At 37.2% G+C, this 21046-nt stretch overlaps 1 long non-coding RNA gene across 1 annotated transcript in view; it reads right to left on the bottom strand.

The window, feature by feature from the left end:
- LOC132594522 (uncharacterized) overlaps positions 1-21046 on the bottom strand; it is a 432335-nt gene that overhangs the window by 193524 nt on the left and 217765 nt on the right. The window lies entirely within an intron of this gene.

Here is a 21046-nt window from a genome sequence, read left to right as displayed (position 1 = left end):
AATTTCACAATTTGTAACTTTATTTTTATGTGACTCAGGTTGTCATAATTTCTCCTCTTGCAGCAGCCCAACCAGTCTTTCTGCCTCCAGTCTGGTCTCACATCCATTTGTTCTCATTCTTTACTTTTATAATAGCATATTTGTATTTTGAAATAGACCATTTATACAAAATAGTATGATAATAAATGAACAGCTTAGGAGATAAGAATAAACAGGAAAAAAATTTAAAAATGAACACCCATATATATACCCATGCCACCGTGATTAAGAAATGAACATTACTTTGGATTCTTTCCTAGTTCCTTGCCAATTCCAACCCCCACCCCCATCAGAGATAATCATTATACTTAACTTTATGTTAAACATGTCCTTGTTTGTATTTTTTACAACATAGCATAGTTATAAAATAAACACTAAACTAAAAATAATTTAAGCAGTATTTTGTTTGGTTTTTCTGATTTTAAAAATTTAAATTAACGGTGTGAACTTCTTCATTCTGACCTGTTACTAAGATTCATCTACACAGATGCCTGTATCTTTATTTTGGTTTTCACTGTTGAATAATATCCATTGTATATCAGCAATTATTTATTCTATTTTTGTTTGTTTGTTTTGTTTTTGTTTTTTTTGTAGTACGCGGGCCTCTCACTGCTGTGGCCTCTCCCGTTGCGGAGCACAGGCTCCGGACACGCAGGCTCAGCGGCCATGGCTCACGGGCCCAGCCGCTCCACGGCATGTTGGATCTTCCCGGACTGGGGCACGAACCCCTGTCCCCTGCATTGGCAGGCGGACTCTCAACCACTGCGCCACCAGGGAAGCCCTATTCTATTTTTGATAGATAGTTTCATTGTTCACAGTTCTTTTGTTACTACAAAGAGTATTCTTAACAGCATTCTTTTGTATATGTATGAGAGTCTGTAGGGAAGATATCTAGAAGCGAAGCCACTGGGTCATCAAGTATACAGATTTTTCAGATTTACTAGGTAATGCCAAAATATTTTCCAAGGTGATCAAACTAAAAGAATTTCCTTTTGCCTCACATCTTTGTTTAGTACTGTCATTACTTTAATTTTAATCATTCAAGTTAGTGTGTAATTTTATCTTAATGTTTTCATATGTCTCATGGCCATTTTTATTTCCTCTTCCATGAAAATATAGATCACGCCATTTGCTCATCTTTTTTTTTTGAGGGAGGGGTGTCTTTTTCTTATTGATTTCTAATAGGGTTTATTCCTTTTAGTAATCAGTGTTGCAAATGTCATTCATTTCCCACTATAGCTTGCCTTTTACTCTCTTTTTTGTGTCTTTTGATGAAGAGAAGTTCTTAAATTTTATATAGACTTAATTATCAATATTTCCTATACGGTTTCTGCTTTTTACATCTTAAGTCCTTCCCTACCCAAAGGTCACAAAGATTTCTCTTTTATTTCTTAAAAAAATTTAAAGCATTTTCTTTCACATTTAAGATCTTGATGAATCTGGAATTGATTTTTGTATATGGATGAAGTTAGGTATCTAATTTTATATATTTTTTCTCATATAGATAACTGACTCTCTTTACCATTTAATGAAGAGTCCATCCTTGTTCCATTGTCTTAAAATGATTCTCTGTTACATATCAATTTCCAATCACATGTGGACTTATTTTTGGATCATTTATCACTGAACCAATGCCATAGTGTTTTAAGACATTACCTTTTTAAAAGAGAAACTACAACTATTTTTATTCATTCAGTTAGGCCAAATTAGAATTATTAAGCAATAATTTAGTGATTAAATATTTGTGTTTTGCAGTGAAGACCTATGGAACAAACAATAAAAATGAAATAAAAAGCACAAAAATAGTGTTCTTAGCAGTAAAGTTTATCAGAAAACTTTCATTGCATATAGGAAGAACTTCTATCTACTCATTTAGAAATTCAGTTAATTACACTTTTGGAGAGCTTTCAGTGCTCTCATATAAACTGCATAGCCTAGGACACTTTTTACTACAATATGGTTTTGTTAAAATTCTTTCTGGGTCAAGTTATACTTTGATTAATCCAAGACATGTCTAATTAGGAAAAATATGAAAATATATACATGTTGAGTTCTTAACAAATTTATTCAATAAAATGCTTTTACTTTTGGCTGTGACTCAACAGTGAAATGTTGCAAATATTAATCATTATTTTCATAAAGAAAGTAAATTATTTTTCTCTTCCTTGAAAGACACTTAAAGTGTCTTCCACTCGTATTTCCTAAATCCTCATACATTTCAGGCTTATGATTTGCTATTTCCGATTGGGACAAGATCAGTGGTTCTCAACATTGGTTGTACCTTAGAATTGCCCTACACTATTCAAATCAGAATCTGTCAGCATGGGATTCAGATATCAGTAGTTAATGAAGTTCTCCAGGTAATTCCAATGTGTAGCCAGGGCTGAGAACCACTGGCCTACAGTAATACATTCATTAGCCAAACCTCACTGAAAATGCTAAGTGAACAAATTTTTTTTTTCACTTAACATTTCATTCACTGATACCCACCCATGTATCAGGGACTGTGTGAAGTGTTAGGTGTTAATGAACACAGTCCCTAATTTGGAGAAGTTTACAGTCTAATGTAGGAAGCTGACTTTAATCAAGTAACTACTGGTTAATGTATAATTACAAATTGAGATTGGGATGCTAAAGGAGAGGAAAGATTCTACCAGATGCTACAACAAAGGAACCTCACCTGATTAGGATAATCAAGGAGGCTTCTCTAAAGAAGTGATCCTAGAGCTGAGAGCTGATGAATGAGCAGGAGTTACTAGGGAAAGTGGGGAGAGATGGAGACAGCACTCCAGTCTGAAGGGGCAGCAAGTGTGAAGCATCTCCTGCAAAACGAACCGAAATCTTCTGGAGGGATGAAAGAGGCCTAGGAGCTACCAGGCAGAAAGCCAGGGTTGAGCAGTATGAGAGGGGACAAAAGAGGTAGCAGGCCAAACCATGTCAGACATTTCTGGAACAAAATTTAATTTTCATATATTTTTCTACCTTTTTATTTTATATTGGACTATAGTTGATTAACAGTGTTGTGTTCGTTTCAGGTGTACAGCAAAGTGATTCAGTTATACATATATATGTATCCATTCTTGTTCAAATTCTTTTCCCATTTAGGTTGTCACATAATACTGAGCAGAGTTCCCTGTGCTATACAGTGGGTCCTTGTTGGTTATACATTTTAAATATAGCAGTGTGGACATGTCAATCCCAACCTCCTTAGGGAAGTTTTAGGTCACGGCAGAACTGAGAGGAGGGTAAAGAGAGTTCCTGTATACCCCCTGCTTCCACACATGCGTAGCCTCCCCCATTATTCACATCCCCCACCACAGCGGCATAGTTGTTACTATCAGTGAACCTACACTGACACGTCATCGTCAACCAAAGTCCATAGTTTCCATTAGGGTTCATGCTTGGTGTTGTACATTCTATGGTTTTGGACATATGTATGATGACGTGTATTCATCATTATAGAACCATACAGGATAGTTTCATAGCCCTAAAAATCCTCTGTGCTCCACCTATTCATCCTCCCACCCCTCACCCCTGGCAGGCCACTGATCTCTTTACTGTCTCCACAGTTTTGCCTTTTCCAGAATGTCATGTAGTTGGAATCATACAGTATGTAGCCTTTTCAGATAAGTTTCTTTCACTTAGTAAGATGCACTTAAGGGTCCCCCATGTCTTCTCAGGACTTGATAATTCATTTCTTTTTAGTGCTGGATAATATTCCATTGTCTAGATGTGCCACAGTTTATGTATCCGTTCACCTACTGAAGGACACCTTGATTGCTTGCAAGTTTTAGAAATCATGACTAAAGCTGCTATAAACATCTTTTTTTGTGTGTGGATGTAAGTTTTCAACTCTTTGGGTACATACCAAGGAGTGCAACTGCTGGATCATATGGTACAGATGATACAATTTTAAAGATTATATCAATTCCTTTCCATACATATTCTCATGGTTTGTAACCTAAATAGTTGCCTCAAATCTTTTATTTTGCAATGGAGATCTAACAATATAGGGAATGCCCGATCATTAGATCTCAAACAGTATGAAATCAGTAAACCCTACATACCCAAAGTATAATGCATCACACTGTACTGTCTTTTCTAGTAGACCATAAGTTTGCGAGCAGGGACTGCATATAGTTCAACTTTGTATCTCTGGAGTCTAGTACAGCGACTTGGATATAGCCGACATCTTAAAAAGATGTGTGAATTATTAAGTTATTCAAGATCCATTTCCAGTCATGGAAGAACAGGTTTTTCAGACCACCCTCCCACTTAAAACAAAATACTGGATAAAATTTGTAAAGAAAATTATTCAAAGCATCATAATGCTAGAAAGATACCAATAAATTCCAAGGCTAAACTTTAAGGGCAAGGCTGACCTCCTTTCCTTATATCTTTAATGAACATGAAACTTCTGTTTCAATTAATTAATCTCTTCAGTCATTGAAATACTATTTGTGCTTTCTCCAAGTCTTCAATGTCCCCCCTCACTTTCCCTCTAACCTTCAAACTTCCATTCAAAACCTTCATGACAGTCCTAATCATCATGTCCTCCTAGCAGTCTTCCTTAATCCTACTGGGAGTAAGTGATCTTTCCTTCTTCTGCAAATGCATTAGGAATATTCAATTCCATGAAATTGGCAGTTAAACTAAACCCTGACTCCTCTATACCATCTTCCTTATTGTTGCTTTGGATTTTAAAAATATCTGTAAATTATGTTTTGTTTCTTAACCAAATTTTATGACCCTAAAGAGCATGGCTTTTGTTGTATGCCTCTTTTATCTGTGTGGGTTCTTAAACCTAGACAACTAGCCAATGTTTGTTCATATAAGTAAAGTCATTTATAAATCGTCTCTAAACCAGTGGTTCTCAATTTTAAGCATGTATCAGAATGACAAGGAGGGTGATTAACAGAGATTAAACATGGATTTCTGCCCGCCCTCCACCCCCGAAGTTTCTGATTCATTAGGTCTGGGGAACAATATCAGAATTTGCATATCTAACAAATTCCCAGGTAATGCTGCTGGGTCCAGGATCATACTTTGAGAACCACTGCTCTAAATCTTTGTGTCTTGAGAATAGTTGCTATAATACGGTTCTTATGATTTGTCCCAACATTTCTACATCAGTACCCTTATCTCTGGGAAAGTTTACAGAGGATATCACTCAGACAGAACTAATATATATTTTACTGGCCATTCAGCTGCGATCAGTAGCTATTTCAAAACCACGTTGGTCTATTTCTTTTAACCTTTTGGCTAAAGAGTATAGTATTACAAGTCAGAAACATCCTGCAATCTTAACAACATGCTACATCCCTTTTTATCTTATCTTCTTTTGTGATTAATGTATTAAAACTTAGCTAGAATTCTTTACCTTACTCGTATTTCCTCAAAATGTGGATGCTCATCTTATCCACTGATACTATGCTTTTAAGAGGATGTCTGTACTTCCTCTGTTTTGTGGAGGAAGGTCCTATTTACGGTTTCATTCTTCCTTTTCTCTTGATAGGCAGTGGGGATACAAGCATGACTATAAAGTGGATTGCTAGAGTGATGGGAGTGAGGGTATGAATTTGGAGGGAGTTGAACTTGGAAGGAATTAAAGAAAATGTTTTAATATAGACATTTAACCTCTATGAGCTTTTATGAAAATTGACTCCTTTGAAGAAAAAAATAAAAAACTAACATACTCCCATGATGTTGAGGTGGACCATGGATTCAATAAGTCTTCTAAGAACCTGTAAGCCTGGTTGGTCTCTGGACTTAACTATATTTTCAGTTGTTTTGTGATTGTCTTGGCTATGTTATATCTATCAAGTTTGAAATGAAGGTCAGATACTGACATATTGGAGCTCCAAACTGATAAGAATTGGCTTTGGGTAAATAAGGCAAAGCATGAAGTCATTTTAAACATGAATTGAGCACAAGAGGAGGGTATGATAGTAAAGAGAAACTCCCTACTTGTTCAAGTGTCTCAACAGCAGTGGGTAAGGCTACTAAGAATTAATTAGTTTATTTGTATGCCACACTTTGGCTAAAGATATGGGATTTGCTGTGGGGCAGGCTACTCATCCTTTGGGGGTTGTAGGAATTGCTATGGTAAAGGCCAGATGGTATTTTGTCTAAAATATTAATTTCCAAGCCAAAATGCATAGTGACATGCCAGCTCTTATGTGAGTGGGACAGAGACACATGAAGTGATTTAACTTGTTTTTATGAGGGATTCTGAGTGACAGTGGTACCAAAAGAAACACTGCTTTGATACCTTGTGACAAAATGTGAAACAGAAGAGGTGATAATCATTCTCCTCATCTCAGTTCCCAGAGGACTCTCAGAACATGAAACCTTGGCACCTTGAGGAACCCTCACTGTGAATGCTAGGTGACACCCGTCTTGGTCCAGATATCAGTGTTCTTGTGAAAGACACTGAAAACAATGGCAGAGATGAGGTGCCATCTTCAAGTGACTTCACAGAAAATCTCTAGTTATAGGGAAGAAGGCAGCTGAGGAAAGACGAGGGGAACCCAAGATACGCTCCCAAATCTATTGTTCCTGAGCTTCCAGAGGAGTCCCGGGCACTTCTAGAAAATACCTGGACAAGAAAATTAGAGAGGCAAAGGGGATGACTTGTGGCTAAAGGTGCTGCATTATCACTGATAGAAGAAGCCATCAACAATCGATAGATACTGTTCACCTACAGTCACAGACTGGTGTGACTTAGGGAAGCTCAGATCTGATTATATAGGGCATTGTTAGGAGAATCTGGAGGCCAGCTGAAGACAAGGAAATATTTGTGTTCGCTTACTTCCTTTACTTTGCAATGAAGCCTTATAGCCTAAAGTAACAAAAATGAATACCAATTTTCCAAAAGATTTTGGTCACAATGACCAATGAAGAAAAAATTATCAAAAAGATTACCAAGTAAAAATAACAGAACATTATATATTATTTAACATGAGGCAAATATAACATATAACAGGTTATGAAGTTCCGAGGTGTCAAGTGCTCCTCAGAAAAGGATTTGAGACAGTAAAAAAAAAAAAAAAAAGGGGGGGTGATGAATGCCTGATTAAATATTTCCTCATAGGGACTTCCCTGGTGGCACAGTGGTTAAGAATCCACCTGCCAATGCAGGGGACACGGGTTCGATCCCTGGTCCGGGAAGATCCCACATGCCACGGAGCAACTAAGCCCATGCGCCACAACTACTGAACCTGCGCTCTGTAGCCCGTGATCCACAACTATTAAGCCTGTGCTCTAGAGCCCGCAAGCCACAACTACTGAAGCCCGCGCGCCTAGAGCCTGTGCTCCGCAACAAGAAGAGCCACCGCAATGAGAAGTCCAAGCACCACAACAAAGAATAGCCCCTGCTCGCCGCAACTAGAGAAAGCCCGCACGCGGCAATGAAGACCCAACAAAGCCAAAAAATAAATAAATAAAAATTAAAAAAAAAATCTTCTCATAAACTTGTTTGTGATCATTGGAAAATATTTTACTGCTTAAAATTTACATATTGTTTTAATAGCAAGAATCATGACATTTTAGCAAGTAAAGCAAAAATAGATGCCCAATGAACTTGAATTTTGATCAACAAACTTATGTTTTCAGTGAGTAAACCCAGAATAAATCATCCGGAGAAAACGTAATTCTGAATTTACAATTTGGGAATTTGTGCCCGTCTTCATCAATTATTAATCCTTTAACTGTCTTTATTTCTAAGAAATCTGTAGTTGTTTGAGATAAATATACTATGGAGTGGACTTCTTGAGAATTTGGAAAATACAGCGATTAAAAAGTACTTCTTTTAGGGTTTTGTTTTTTCCTTAGGTTGAAAGCAGAATAACGTAAAAATTCTTCATTTGTGGAGAAGCATTTTTCAGCCATGCATTACATTTAACTAGAAAATAAATATGAAACCAAGCTAGGAGTTCATTACTGAAAAACTAACTTTAACACTGACTCATTTAGAAATTAAGTCAGTTAACTGGCAAAACTATCGATTCTTGCCAAATTGCAACCTCCCTGTCAACTAAGGACAACTGATCCAAATAAGTATCTTCTGGCTATGGCAACACAATTTTCACAATAAAGAACATTGAGTGTAATAGTAAAGATTCGCTGTGTGGCATTTTTCTTTGTAATTTATTTTAAAATTCTGAATCTAAGGTTATAATATCCAGTGCTTTTTAAACACCATTTCCTCAAAGAAATCAAGTAGAGTCATCCCTCAGTATCTGTGGGGAATTGGTTCCAGGACTCCTGTGGGTACCAAAATCCACAGATACTCAAGTCCCTCATAGTACAGTCTGCCCTCAGTATCTGCAGGTTCTGTATCTCTGGATGCGGAAGGTCCACTGTGCTTACGCTTTGCTTTACAGCATTTATCAGGCTTATAATGATTTGGGTGACAATTTTTTAACGGCCTCCCTTGCTAAATCTAAGATTCCATGAGAGAAGAGACTGTCCCTCATGTTTTGTTCATGACACTGTCTGTAGTGACTGGGACTTTATAAGTCCTCAATGGGAAATTTGTTGGATGATTAAGTTCCTGTACATTCTATTCAAAACATCTGTGACAATGGTCATAATTCCTTGTTTTTATTTACTCAACTATTTACACTCAAATATATTAATTTATAAATAAATATTTATAAGAATTGGGGGTTTTGGTCTATATTAAAACTCTACTAAGTATAGAAAAGGTTAATCTGTAGCAAAGCAGAGTAAGTGTTCAATATCTACCCTTGTGGTGCCTCATATTCCATCATCTAAGGATTTCTTTGTTTTCCTGCACTGCTTTGCCCAGTGGTCTTATTTTAGAATGCAGATTCTCTAGGGAGGGAATGTTCAGAGTGTAGAATATACTAGGGCAAATTAGTTTTTCCATTTCACTTTTCAATTGGGTTTCCCTGACAAAAACTCTAGACTGAAATAATCTCGGTGCAGTTTTTAGTCTCTTAATTGGTACTATATATATATACACACACACATATACATATACGGGATACAGAGGATAAAAGACTCAAATAAGCTGGAGGGGTGGGTCATCAAAGTTTTAGGCACTTTATATTTGATTGACAGCTCTCTACCTTAATGATTTTATTCAGTACCATTTTAAAATATTTAATCTTCTCTTATATATCCTGGAGGTGATTGAAGTTGTTGTAGCTTAAACTTTCCAATATATTTTTTGGTAAAAATTTTATCCACATACAACATAAATATAGAAAACTGCTCAACTCACAACTGTACAGCTCAGCGAATTTCTGCAGTTATCACAGTCATATAACCAGCACCCAAAATACTAGCACCCCAGGAAAGCTCCCCTCATGCTCCCCTACAGTCACTGACTTTTCACACCAAATATTAGTTTTCTGAGACGCTTTTAGCTAACAGCTCTTTACAGAATGTGTGAGCACTTAAAACCTTTTTTTTTTTCTGTTTCTGAGCTTTAGCCAAAATTCTGAGAAACTAAAAACAATCCCATTCGACATCCTCTGACGTATCTTTAAGATTACAAGGCCAAACCTCTCAGAATAATTTTGAGATTCAATCAAAGGAGAAATAACTCTAGTTTATACATTTAATGTTTGCTATCCTTCATTAAAATCATATCAAGGAATTGATTTCATTTGTTCTCATTACCTTTTGCCTTTAAAAACTGGCGAGATTAGCAACGAAATTTTCTCCTAGAAGTAAACCTTTTCAGAGACAGGTTCTAGTTGATTCTTCACTTCCAATGAGTTAAAGAGAAAAGACATCCAAATTTTCAAAGAACTGCAGATTTAGAGGATTAAATCTGACAAAGCCCTTATTGACCATTCCATCCAGACAACCCAATTTACAGATGAAAAAGTGGAGGCCCAGGAAAGCAAAGTGTTTCATCACGATATTAAGTAAGGCAGACCTGTACTAGGACCTAATCCCTCCATATCCAGTGGATAGCTCTTTCCAAACTATAAGTAGAGCTGCTTCTATGGAGTGAGATGGCCTGAATAGAAGCTCTGATTCCACCACTGACTGGCTAGGTGAGCTAAGGCATATTGCTAGTGTCTCTTAAGCCTTGGTTTACTCATCTTCACAATGAGTTACTGTGTGTACTTGGCAAATAGTCAACAACACATAGTCACAATAACTATTGTTACTGCTGCTGTAGTTCCTGTTGCTGAGAGAGGGAAAGAAACCCAGATGTGACCCCACTGCATACACTCTCATAAATATGGGGCATCTGACATTTTACAAAACTCTTAGGGATGCCATAATGGGGGGTGGAACTCATTGTCTGGCAGGCTTCTGAAACATTCTGTAGTTACTCCCTAAAAGTAGTTTGACTGAAGGAAAGTAAAACGCGACCAACAAACGTGTTGCTAAGTCACTAGTCCTGACCAACAGTTAGATACTTTGGTATGGCCGTCAAGGTATCTCAGAATGGTACCTTTGGGGGGTATAGTAAAAATTGGTTAGAAATGGATTAGTCAGAGTATGCATGATCACCAGAAAGAGAGAATACCTCTCACATGCTACTTCACATATGAAGAGCTGTGAGACTCTTTTCTCCCTTGATTTGGACACCAGCACAATGTAGCCCAAGTAGAAGTGATGTTATTAGTAGACACATTCCATCATCAAATCATTTTGTTCTGAGAGTCAGTTATTTTGCAAAAGTTCCATTATTCAATCGTATCTCCCAGGTTTCACATTTTTCTTTTGTATTTATCCCACTAAAATTCATCTTGATTAACTCTCATCGTTCCAAACTACCAAGATTATTTTAGACACTGGTTTGACATCCAGTGTTAGCCATTCATCCCAGGTGTTTAACATCTGAGAAGTGATCATCATATCTTTTAGGAATACTCTGGGATGTCTAAATCTACTCCCATCACACAAATACTGAGATGGTCCATTGTCCAATGTGCTTTGAATATAGCCATTCAAAACACCTACAGATAAACTTAAGTGTACGATTATCCAGTTCTTACAGTATCCTCTTTTTCATCAAGACAACGTGATAAAGAATTTTGGTTTTCCCCTACAGAAATAACAGGAAGGCTAACTCTCCACTCAGTTTCCTCAAATATATGCATAGTTGCTAAAATATCAACCAATTGATAATGGCTAATCACTTTAAGTTACCTCAGGTCAGGTTCCTTTTCCTAAAACTCTTTTAGTCTCAAAATTTGTTTTGCCAACTTAGAAAGACACAAGTTTACTAAATTCTTTCAGGTTTTTTAATTGAAATCCAAATATACAATGCCTGGAATAAGGAAATCATTGAAAGTATTACTGATCAGGTTTGCATACTGGAAATAATTTTATACTCTATTCAGTCTAGCTGCCCAACAGAACACTAGATAATTCAATGGAGTAGACATCAGGAAAATGTCCTAAGATTCTATTACACAGTTCTCAAAGGAAATATTTACATGTCTCAACAACATTGTTTTTCAGTAAATAAATGAGAGTCCTAGTAATCTGAGAACTGCCCTGCTCACAGGGAAGCTTGTTTGTTCAACAATCTCCTTGGGAGTTTCAAGACACCCATCTGCAGCTGTTCTTTTTATTGGGCTTTATGAAACACATGCCTCATACAGAAAAACCAATCTGCGCATTTAGAGGCATAGTAATACTGGAACATACTTCTTTTAGGAAGGGGAAGAGAAAGTGACCACTAGAAATGGATGTGGTTTTATGGCGGTTAGTGTAAGAATTATATAACAACCCATTTCCTATCATTATTAAAAGCCTCGATTCATGTAAGAAATGCAACTTAATCATCATATACTGATGGATCTGGATAGAATTCAGAAAGGTTATCTGAAACCCGAAGGAATTTTTGTGGTTACTGTTATTTTTTCTTTTTTAGTTACGTATGCCAGTTATTTATATTTTGTCTCTCAGCTACAAATGTATCCTTTTGTATTCTACAATGCAAGCGTTGAACTCTAAAAACTGTATTTTCCAGACTCCTTTGCCAGTTGGCTTCCTGTTAGATTCAACTAATAGAAGACACTAGAGAGACACTGGAAAGCAAGGGTAAAGACTGTGGTTTTGTTTCATGTCCCAGAATCAGCAGTTCCTTTCAGTTTAATTTATTTTTGGCATTCCCAGAACACCTGCCTCATTATGCCTACTCAAAGGTACCAGAAGTAGCCAGGGGTCCCTACCCCCCTCAGAAGTCTGAGCTCCAGCTCTGTAGAGTCCCTCCTCTAAGATCCTAGGTTACCAGAAACAGCTGGATGGTAACCTAAGTCTGAGTTCCAATTCAGCCAGTCTCCTCCTCCCAGCTCCTAGGTTCTGGTCACCCCAATTTCTTCTCTTTAATATTCTCAGACTTAGAGGTGGTAGATGTCTCTTGCAGTTATTATCGTTGGGTTACCTGTCTTCTTTTTGCTCTTTTAGCCCTCCAACACCTGTATACTCAGTTCCCTATACTAAATTCCTTCTGTTGAATACACAGTGTGGTTTCTATTTAACTAACTGGATCATAACTGATACATTATAAAATGACTGTTTTTCCCAGAAAGCCCTCTAATAACATATGTGAAGTACCTCTTCTTAATAACAAGTAGCTTCTGTGCACATTTGTCTCTTGAAAAAGAGGGGACATTCAACATTTGCAAGTGACCAAGTAATTGAAATGATTATTTGAACCCTAAAAATGTAAACAGACATACCTGTTCAATAACTATAAATATCTGCTTCAGGGAAATGAGTTTTGTTAAAGAAAATTCTGTAATAAAGTTTGTTCTTGCTGGTTATGCAAATACGTTGCCAATAAATAAAATTTGCTGGCCACCCATAATGAGTAATAAGTCCCATACTGACAGCCTGGGTTTATATGAGCAACTGGAAGATGAGACTGATGGAGACTGATGTTTGTTAACAGCCTATATGTGAGCTGAGTACTTTCAACATATGTTTCTTTGGTTTATCATCATAGAAGTGTATGAGGTAAATATTATCTCCATTTTGTAGAAGAGGAATACAGGCTCAAGAGGATAAACTACTGCTCAAGGTCATATAACTGGTATGAGACAGAGGCATAACTTTAATCCAAAGGTCTACCATCACTTGTATCATACTTCCTTCCTGCTTAGAAGCCATGATCTCTGGCTTCAATAACTTTATAGACAAATCACACTATCATAAAAATTACTTAATATTTACAAAATTAAATATATATAAATATTGTGGAGAGTAAAGACTTGATCATCTAGCTTGTGATCATCACATATTACATATTTTAAAATCTAGTTTTACTAGGTAAAATGAAAGAGTGAAAGAGTTAGAAAGGTATAAAGCAATAATCTAATGCATCCTTCTGCTATTAGACAAGTCTTCACCTACTGCCCATGATAAAGTTATGTAAACAAAAAAGCAATAATTAGTATGAGAGAAGGGAGACAGAACACTGAAAAATTTAATTGGATTTTGTTGAAGTAAGAAATGACAGACTAAACAATAAATAGGGAAACGGTACAGTTATCTGGGTAGAACAGAAATAATAGCTGATCAGGGACAAAGACACAGGGATTTCAAATCCCATTTTGCCACTGACTCACTTGGTAACATTTGACAAGTTATAAACTGCCTGCTTTTTACTTCTCCCAAAAGAAAACAGAGGGAAGATGATATGAGAGTCACGCACTATATCACAGGATCATTGTGAGGAATAACTATTCAAAGAAATTTTCATAAAGTATTTAGACAATATCAAATACTACATAATAATACAGTTTAATAGACAAAATGATTCAAATTCCCAGATTACTGTAGTGACTAAGCTTTAATGTGATCCTTTGAAAACAGGACAAGAGGTTATATATGAAATTAAGAATTTATTTCTATTTGCATTCCAGTCATTCCAATGGCAAAGTCTGGCTTATATAGGTGTAAACAAACAGGAATTGTGCAAACATTCAGTTGATCTATTTCTTCAGAGGCCAATGAGCTAAGTTTCAGTGAATGAGATCCCCTGAATGTTGAGTTTTGTCCAACTCAGATACATTTCTACAAACAAAGCCAAAGGCTATATAGAGACATCAAGAGTATAGGGTCTATGAAAGTTTCACAGGGGAGCTCCAACATACTACAGCCGGCACATAGCATGCTCACAGAGAAGACGTATCAAACTAGGGGGAATACGTTAGTTGGCATGCAGGGAAGTCCTTGACAAAGATAGTAACCCCAAAGTAATGGATAATTATAATCTGAACCAGAATATAAACAAGTCTTAACTGAAATGTAAGCCTAAAGCAAAATGTAACATCCAACACTCAATGCAACTCAACTAGATTCAGAATCTAGTATAATTTTAGACAGATGTTGAAATCAAACAGGTGTTATAATCTGGAAGAATGGGCTAATGACATGAGTTTAGATATAACTGTAGTGTATCTTGAGAAGCAGGGTTGCATCTAGGAAAATTTATCTGAGATAAGAGAGGAAGATGTGGAGTCAAGGACTCAATTCTGGGAAATAAGGCCAGTTCTGTAAAGGCAGAAAATCAGGCTCTGATCAGTAAGCCAGGGTAGAGTCTTTTGTCCCCTTCCATGCTCTACAAACCTCAGAGACTCAAGTAGACAGGCAGATAAACCTCTAACCTCTCAATGGGAAATCAAAGGGATTAGATTCCAAAAGTGCCACCAGGGTATTGAGAATGCCTAGGGTTAGTTGCTTTCCAGTCACCTCAAACTCCCACCCCCTGGATTTCTGAGGACCATTATAAGACGTCTATTTACCCTCTCACCAGGTATTTGGAGGAACTGCCTAATGTTTTCTCAGTCTGGGCTACACTTATACCAAGGTCAAGGAGAGGAAGGTGGCAGATTACTGGAAGATTAATTTGTTCAACTGAGCTGCAAAATGCAATGAAAAGGAGATTGACACATAGGATTCTTTTGTAAGTGAAGTACACATTTATAAAATTATTTAAATGTTCAATTGAGTGCTGAATTTAAAAATATGAAAAAAGGGGTTTCCCTGCTGGCGCAGTGGTTGAGAGTCCGCCTGCCGATGCAGGGGACACAGGTTCGTGCCCCGGTCCGGGAAGATCGCACATGCCGCGGAGCGGCTAGGCCCGTGAGCCATGGCCGCTGAGCCTGCGCGTCCGGAGCCTGTGCTCCGCAACGGGAGAGGCCACAACACTGAGAGGCCCACATACCGCAAAAAAAAAGAAAGAAAGAAAGAAAAAGAAGCACTACCTTAACTTAGCAGAACTTTTACAAAGAATTAACACAATTGATCTAGCAATTGGCCAAGAAGAAAGAAATATGTACGTGTGGGAAACAAATGCACAGAATTCATTAAAACCAGAGAAGGATTACCAGCTGAAAACATTTTAGCAAGCTCATGAAAAGTTTGAATGAAAGTACGTTATAGAGGGCTCACTCTTAGCCACAGGAGAGCCCATGCCACAGAAAGATACAAGGCAAGTATCTCTTAACAAAGCAATGTTACGACAGTGAAGTCTCAACAAAACACTTCGCATTTACTGTGTGCCAAGAATTTTCTAAATTTTTTACAAGTACTTATTTAATAAACCCTCAAAATCACCCTATGAGATGGGTATCGTTTTTATTCCCATTTTACAGGTGAAAAAACTGAATCACAGAAAGGTTAACTAACTGGCCCAAGATCACACCATTTATAAATTGTGGTTCTAAAGTTCCAACTCAGGCAGCCTGATCCCAGAGTCCACGTTCTTAACTAATACATTATTCAGCCTATTCAAGAGCTGACTCCAGACTGACAATTCTAGTTGTAAGGCAAGTTTCTCCAGTGCCTGACTCCATGCTGATTATTCTTGTTCTAGGGCAAGTGATAACATATCTATCCTTATTCCCTCTCACTCATAGTATACTTTGAATTATTCTAGGATAAAAAGAAATTTCAGGTGAATTTAAAAATCCAAGGTATTAGCGACTACAGCTTTCCAGTTTTTTCGGGGGTTAAACAAATACCTCTGGAAAAAAGGATAATTGAGAACAATAATCCACTGAGCAATCTCCTCCTTGGGGTTTAAAATTCTGTATTTAATCTATATAGGTATGATATAGAGTCTTGTTTAGAAAAATAGATAATATGAAATTACTGAGTTTGGTTACTTTCAAAAATATTCTAGATACATAAAGATAGGCAGTCCTATAGTGGCACATTTTTGAATCTCAGCATATTCCATCTTCGTTACCAGTCATGTTAGAAGAACATGTACTTGTGTTTAATAATGTATTTAAAAGCTTTAATAATTATATGAAAACAAACCAAAAAAAAAGCAAAAAATATATATATCTATCAGGACAATCTTGGCAAAAGCCATGATTTTGTCAATAATTAAATTTAATTACCAGATGCTTCTGCTGTGGCATATGAGAATAATGCTAGTATTTGAGACCACAACTGGCATTCTAATAACAGGCAAACCCTATACAAATATGGTTTTTATGGGTTTCATTAGTAGATGCTGTGAAGCAAACTTTGATCTGTCTTATATTTAAATCATGTAGGAGTGGAACTCGACTTCAATGTCTTAGAAGGTCAGATGGAAACAATATTTTACCCAAGTATCTGTACCCACATGAAACCGACTGAAAAGCAATCAGTGCAAATGCTCACAGATGTTCAGGATTCACTTGCCAACTTAACCAGTGACCACAATGTTAAGGTCACGTGGGATTCTGTGCCTCATGCACGGAGATTATCAGTGTCCTCATTTTTCAGATACAAAAACAGCCTGAGAATGAGGAACTGACTCGTCTGAGGTCACACAAGTGGTTAGAAACTGAGCTGTATGTAGACCAAGCCCATCACCTGATCTCTGTCCTCTGACTCTTAAGCCTGCTTCCCCACTCACTTCGGTTTAATGTTGGCAAAACGTGATGTCAAAAGAGAGAATGAAGATAAAAATATCAGAAGAATCTCTTCTTAGAACAAACTTTAGCACTGAAAGCTAGATGGCAACAGCACTTTTTTAGCTCATGATTTAAAGAATGACTCTATTTAATACCATCTTTGGCAATACTGACAATTTATAACTATGTATTTGCAGTTATCCATTGTAAATAATTCACTGGTGTAAGATTTACCCTCTAAACTTCAGGGACAACAGGGAAAAAAACTGCTGCCATGAAGTATTTATAATTTGTTTGTATAAGTCAGGATTCCTAGCAGGAAACACAAATCATTCTAGCTATTTTAAGAAAGAAAAGACTTAAATCAGGGACTTAGGTGTTATGAAATCATTGGAAGCCCTAAAGGAGCAGAAATCAGGGGCCATCACTCAAATTCTTGGGTTTAAAAACATGCTACCATAGATGTGATCCAAGGATTAGGAGGCTGCCTCTGGACAACTGCCTCTGCATACCCATAAAGTTGGTTATTTCACTCCGAAACGCTGATTTTCACTGTCACAGTTTTTTCTAGACACTCTCTTGGCTTCACCACCTCTGCAGGCCACGAGAAAGAGCATCTGGAATTTGGCCTCTGCCTGAAGTCTGCATTTCAAGTCTCTTAGTGAATGAATCTAATTGAAGGGAGAGTTAATTCATATGTAGAATCCTAGCTGCAAGGGAGTCTAGGAAATAGTCTTTAGTTTCTAGCCTTTGCAGAATTGGATGGTACGTAGAAAAAGGCGGGAATTAATAGGGAGTTCCAATCATGTTCATCATGATGTTAGTATTTTATAATTTAATAACAGGAAAAACACATCTTAAGGTTTAGAAAAACCAAAGTGTTATAGTAAGACCCTTTTTGTTCAACCTTTTCATGTGAGGAGAGAAGGTAGAGGGAGAGTGAAGAAGGAAAACATAGTCTGAATGTTATCTTGTGCATTTAATTCCTGTTGTCCAGCTGTGTAGCAAGGTGAAGAGCCAAAAACTAAAGGACGGTCTTTTTAAATTACTAATTTTTTAAATGTTAACATCCCTGGATGAAGCCACGTTTTAAGCACCTATCAGTTGATACCTTTAAAGTTACTAGCAGGATTGATGGCAGGGTTCAGGGGTGGGTTTCAGAGACAAATTTCACCCATTTTTTTGCCCTAAAGGAAATTTAAAGCTAAGTGTAGCTCAGACCCAGGTTTGAATACCAGCTCCTCTATTTTTGTGATCTTAAGCAAGCTGCTTGGATTTCCAACGTCTTAAGGATTTTGTATGATAAGGATGAAAATAGCATACTTACCAGGTTTTCTGAAGATTAACTAATTTTGTGATGTTTCCAGTATAAACGCTAAATGACAGGATGAAGACAACAAATACAATAGTAATTCAAAGTTCAAAGAAATTACCAGGAGCTAGAATAAATTGGGGCCATCATAGAGCAACTGGGACTGAGGTTGGGGTTTGATAGGTAGTAGAACTGATGGAGAAACTTTGTAGACAGAGGGAGTAAGTTTCAGAACTGGTAGATGGGAAGGAGATTGTGAGGATCTGATCTAGGGACACCTTCAGGAGAGAAAGGGGAAAAAAAAGGAAGGGACCATTAAAATCTCTTTGTAACATGTTAATCTAATCAGACCTCATGATGGTATTTACTAGAGGAGAAATATGGGGACTTCTTTTCTGTAGGATGCTTTTATCAGGATATACCTGGTCTCTCTAAGTTGCTTACAGAAAACAAATCTGGATTTTTTTTTATTTATTAGGCATAGCAAACTGGAAAAAGTCAGTGTTAACTATGTAAAATATCATTGTAATGGGAAACCTGAACGAACTTTTTGGCCAACCCAATATAATGGAGATGCTTATGACTGAAAAAACTCACTCTGTGTAACTGATGTCTCATCTGGATTACTTAGACAACTTATACATAAAATCTGATCCAGGGCAAATACTAAGATAGAGAAGAAGAACTTGGCAGTTGTATTGGCAGTCTCAGATTTCACGCTTCACCTGCGTCTACCAATTGCCCATGTCCTTAGAGTTATTATTCTGATACAAGGTAAGATCTCTAGTTCTACAGAGTGTGATTCAACAACCTGACCCCTTACTTTACCCCAGTAGCATAAATGATTCATTTAGCGGATAGTGGGTGGAACACATCCATTGAGGCAAGGACTTGTATTTGATGTAATGAAAGGCAGTCGTTGGAAAAGGGAGTTGTACTTAAATTTGAGAGTTTTAACTTAGAGGTTTTGGAATTTGGATTTCATGTCATAATAAGGGAATGATAGTGGTGGATTAAATAAGATGATATAAGTGTGTTAATCCAGTAAAACAGTACGTAGGAGAACAGGAAAGAAATGAGATTTTAGGTAAAAGATTTGTAGATGACTGGGGTAATTCAGGCAAAAGTGGTGAGAAGACTGTAAAGGCTTGAACAGATGCTTGAGATATAATTAAAGTGTTCTTAGAGATTTATTAGTCATAAAAAATAAGGAGTTAAAAGTAGTAGCTTTTAGGCTGACAGGTGCTGTCTGGGACAGAAACAGGTAAGTTTAGAGTTAGTTTGACATAGAATTTTTTAAGGACCAATGAATCCAAGGAGCTAGGAGAATACACAGGCACACACCCACACTATCTCACATATATATACACACACACAATCCATGTTTGGAGATGAAGAGACATACAGACATGCAGTCGATCCCACAGTGTAAATCAGTTACCAAGGTAATTACCAAGTCCTCTGAGAGTGAATAGGACATAAAAAGAATTTATGCTTGATTGAAAGGATAACCAAAAAAAAATCACAGATGTGGTTCCAATGATCCCTCTCCTGTTCTCCCTCCTCTGGTCACAAAGTGTGACAAATGTGTATAGTGACAGATTTTATATTCTTGACCCATTGTGAACAATGATTTTTCTGTGCCAAGACCCCAGTATATCGGCTCCTTGGCTTGTTTCAAGGGGGCAATATCTGGGGTTTAAGTTGAGATTCAAACCATCATTTGAAGCAAGATATACCTTTCAGTAATTCCACGACTCTGACTGAGGAACTCCCTCCTTTTGATGACCATTCTTGTCCGTCAAAAGCACAAACAGTTAATGTTCCCAAAGTTGTTTCATCAGAAGTGGGTCTCTCTCCACTTGGACCAGTCAGAGGAGTAGGGCATTGTAGTAAGCTGAATAACGGTCCCCCAAAGATGGCCATGTCCTAATCCCTGGTACCTAGGAATATGTTACCTTATGTGGACAAGGGAACTTTACAGATGTGACTAAGTTAAGGATCTTGACATGGGGAGAGTATCCTAGATTTTCCAGGTGAATCGAATGTAACCACAAGGGTCCTTAAGAAAGGGAGGCAGTAGAATTAAAGTGATAGAGAAGATGTGATGATGGAAGCACAGACTGGAGTAATGCCATGTAGACGAAGGAGTCATGAGCCAAGGAAGGCAGGTGGCCTCTAGAAGCTGCAAAAGGCAAGGAAAAAGATTCTCCCCTAGAGCCTCCAGAAGGAACCAGTCCTGCTGACACTTCTATTTAGCTTAGTGAGACTGACTTTAGACATCTGATGTCCAAACTGTAAGATTATAAATTTCTGTTGTTTTGAGTCAATAAATGTGTGGTAATTTTTTTTAGCAGTGATAGGAAACTAATAGAGGTTTCTAATCATTTTTGGAGCACCTATGTCACCATGGTTAGCAAGACAGTGTTTGGCTTACTTACAAAGGAAGAGATAAAACATTTTTATAGCCAGATTGTTCTGATGTGTATAAAGTTATCTCTGATCTAGGGTACATTTTACATGCCAAACAGTCACATTTTAAGCCCTGGATATAACGTAATCCTTGCTACTTCCCTCAAAGGGAGGAAAACATGGCATTATCCTATAAGAAAGTTCCCAATTCAGAGACTAACCCAAATTTATCTTTTAGAATCACAGCTCCCTAGGTGATTATCACAAATGGAAACTATTTAGAAATATCCTCTGGGATAAATCAGAGGCATTAAGATAAAAAGACCCAAGAAAGTATCATTAATATGGCAACTGAAATTTTACTGATGACTTTAGAGAGAATAGTTCAAGTTGAGGGTGAAAGATCACCTCGATCAAGGAGAAG

Source organism: Globicephala melas, chromosome X (genome assembly GCF_963455315.2).
Source record: "Globicephala melas chromosome X, mGloMel1.2, whole genome shotgun sequence".
In the NCBI taxonomy this organism is placed as follows: domain Eukaryota; kingdom Metazoa; phylum Chordata; class Mammalia; order Artiodactyla; family Delphinidae; genus Globicephala; species Globicephala melas.
The sequence above is the reverse complement of the archived record's forward strand: the minus strand, read 5'-3'. Positions and strand labels throughout refer to the sequence as shown.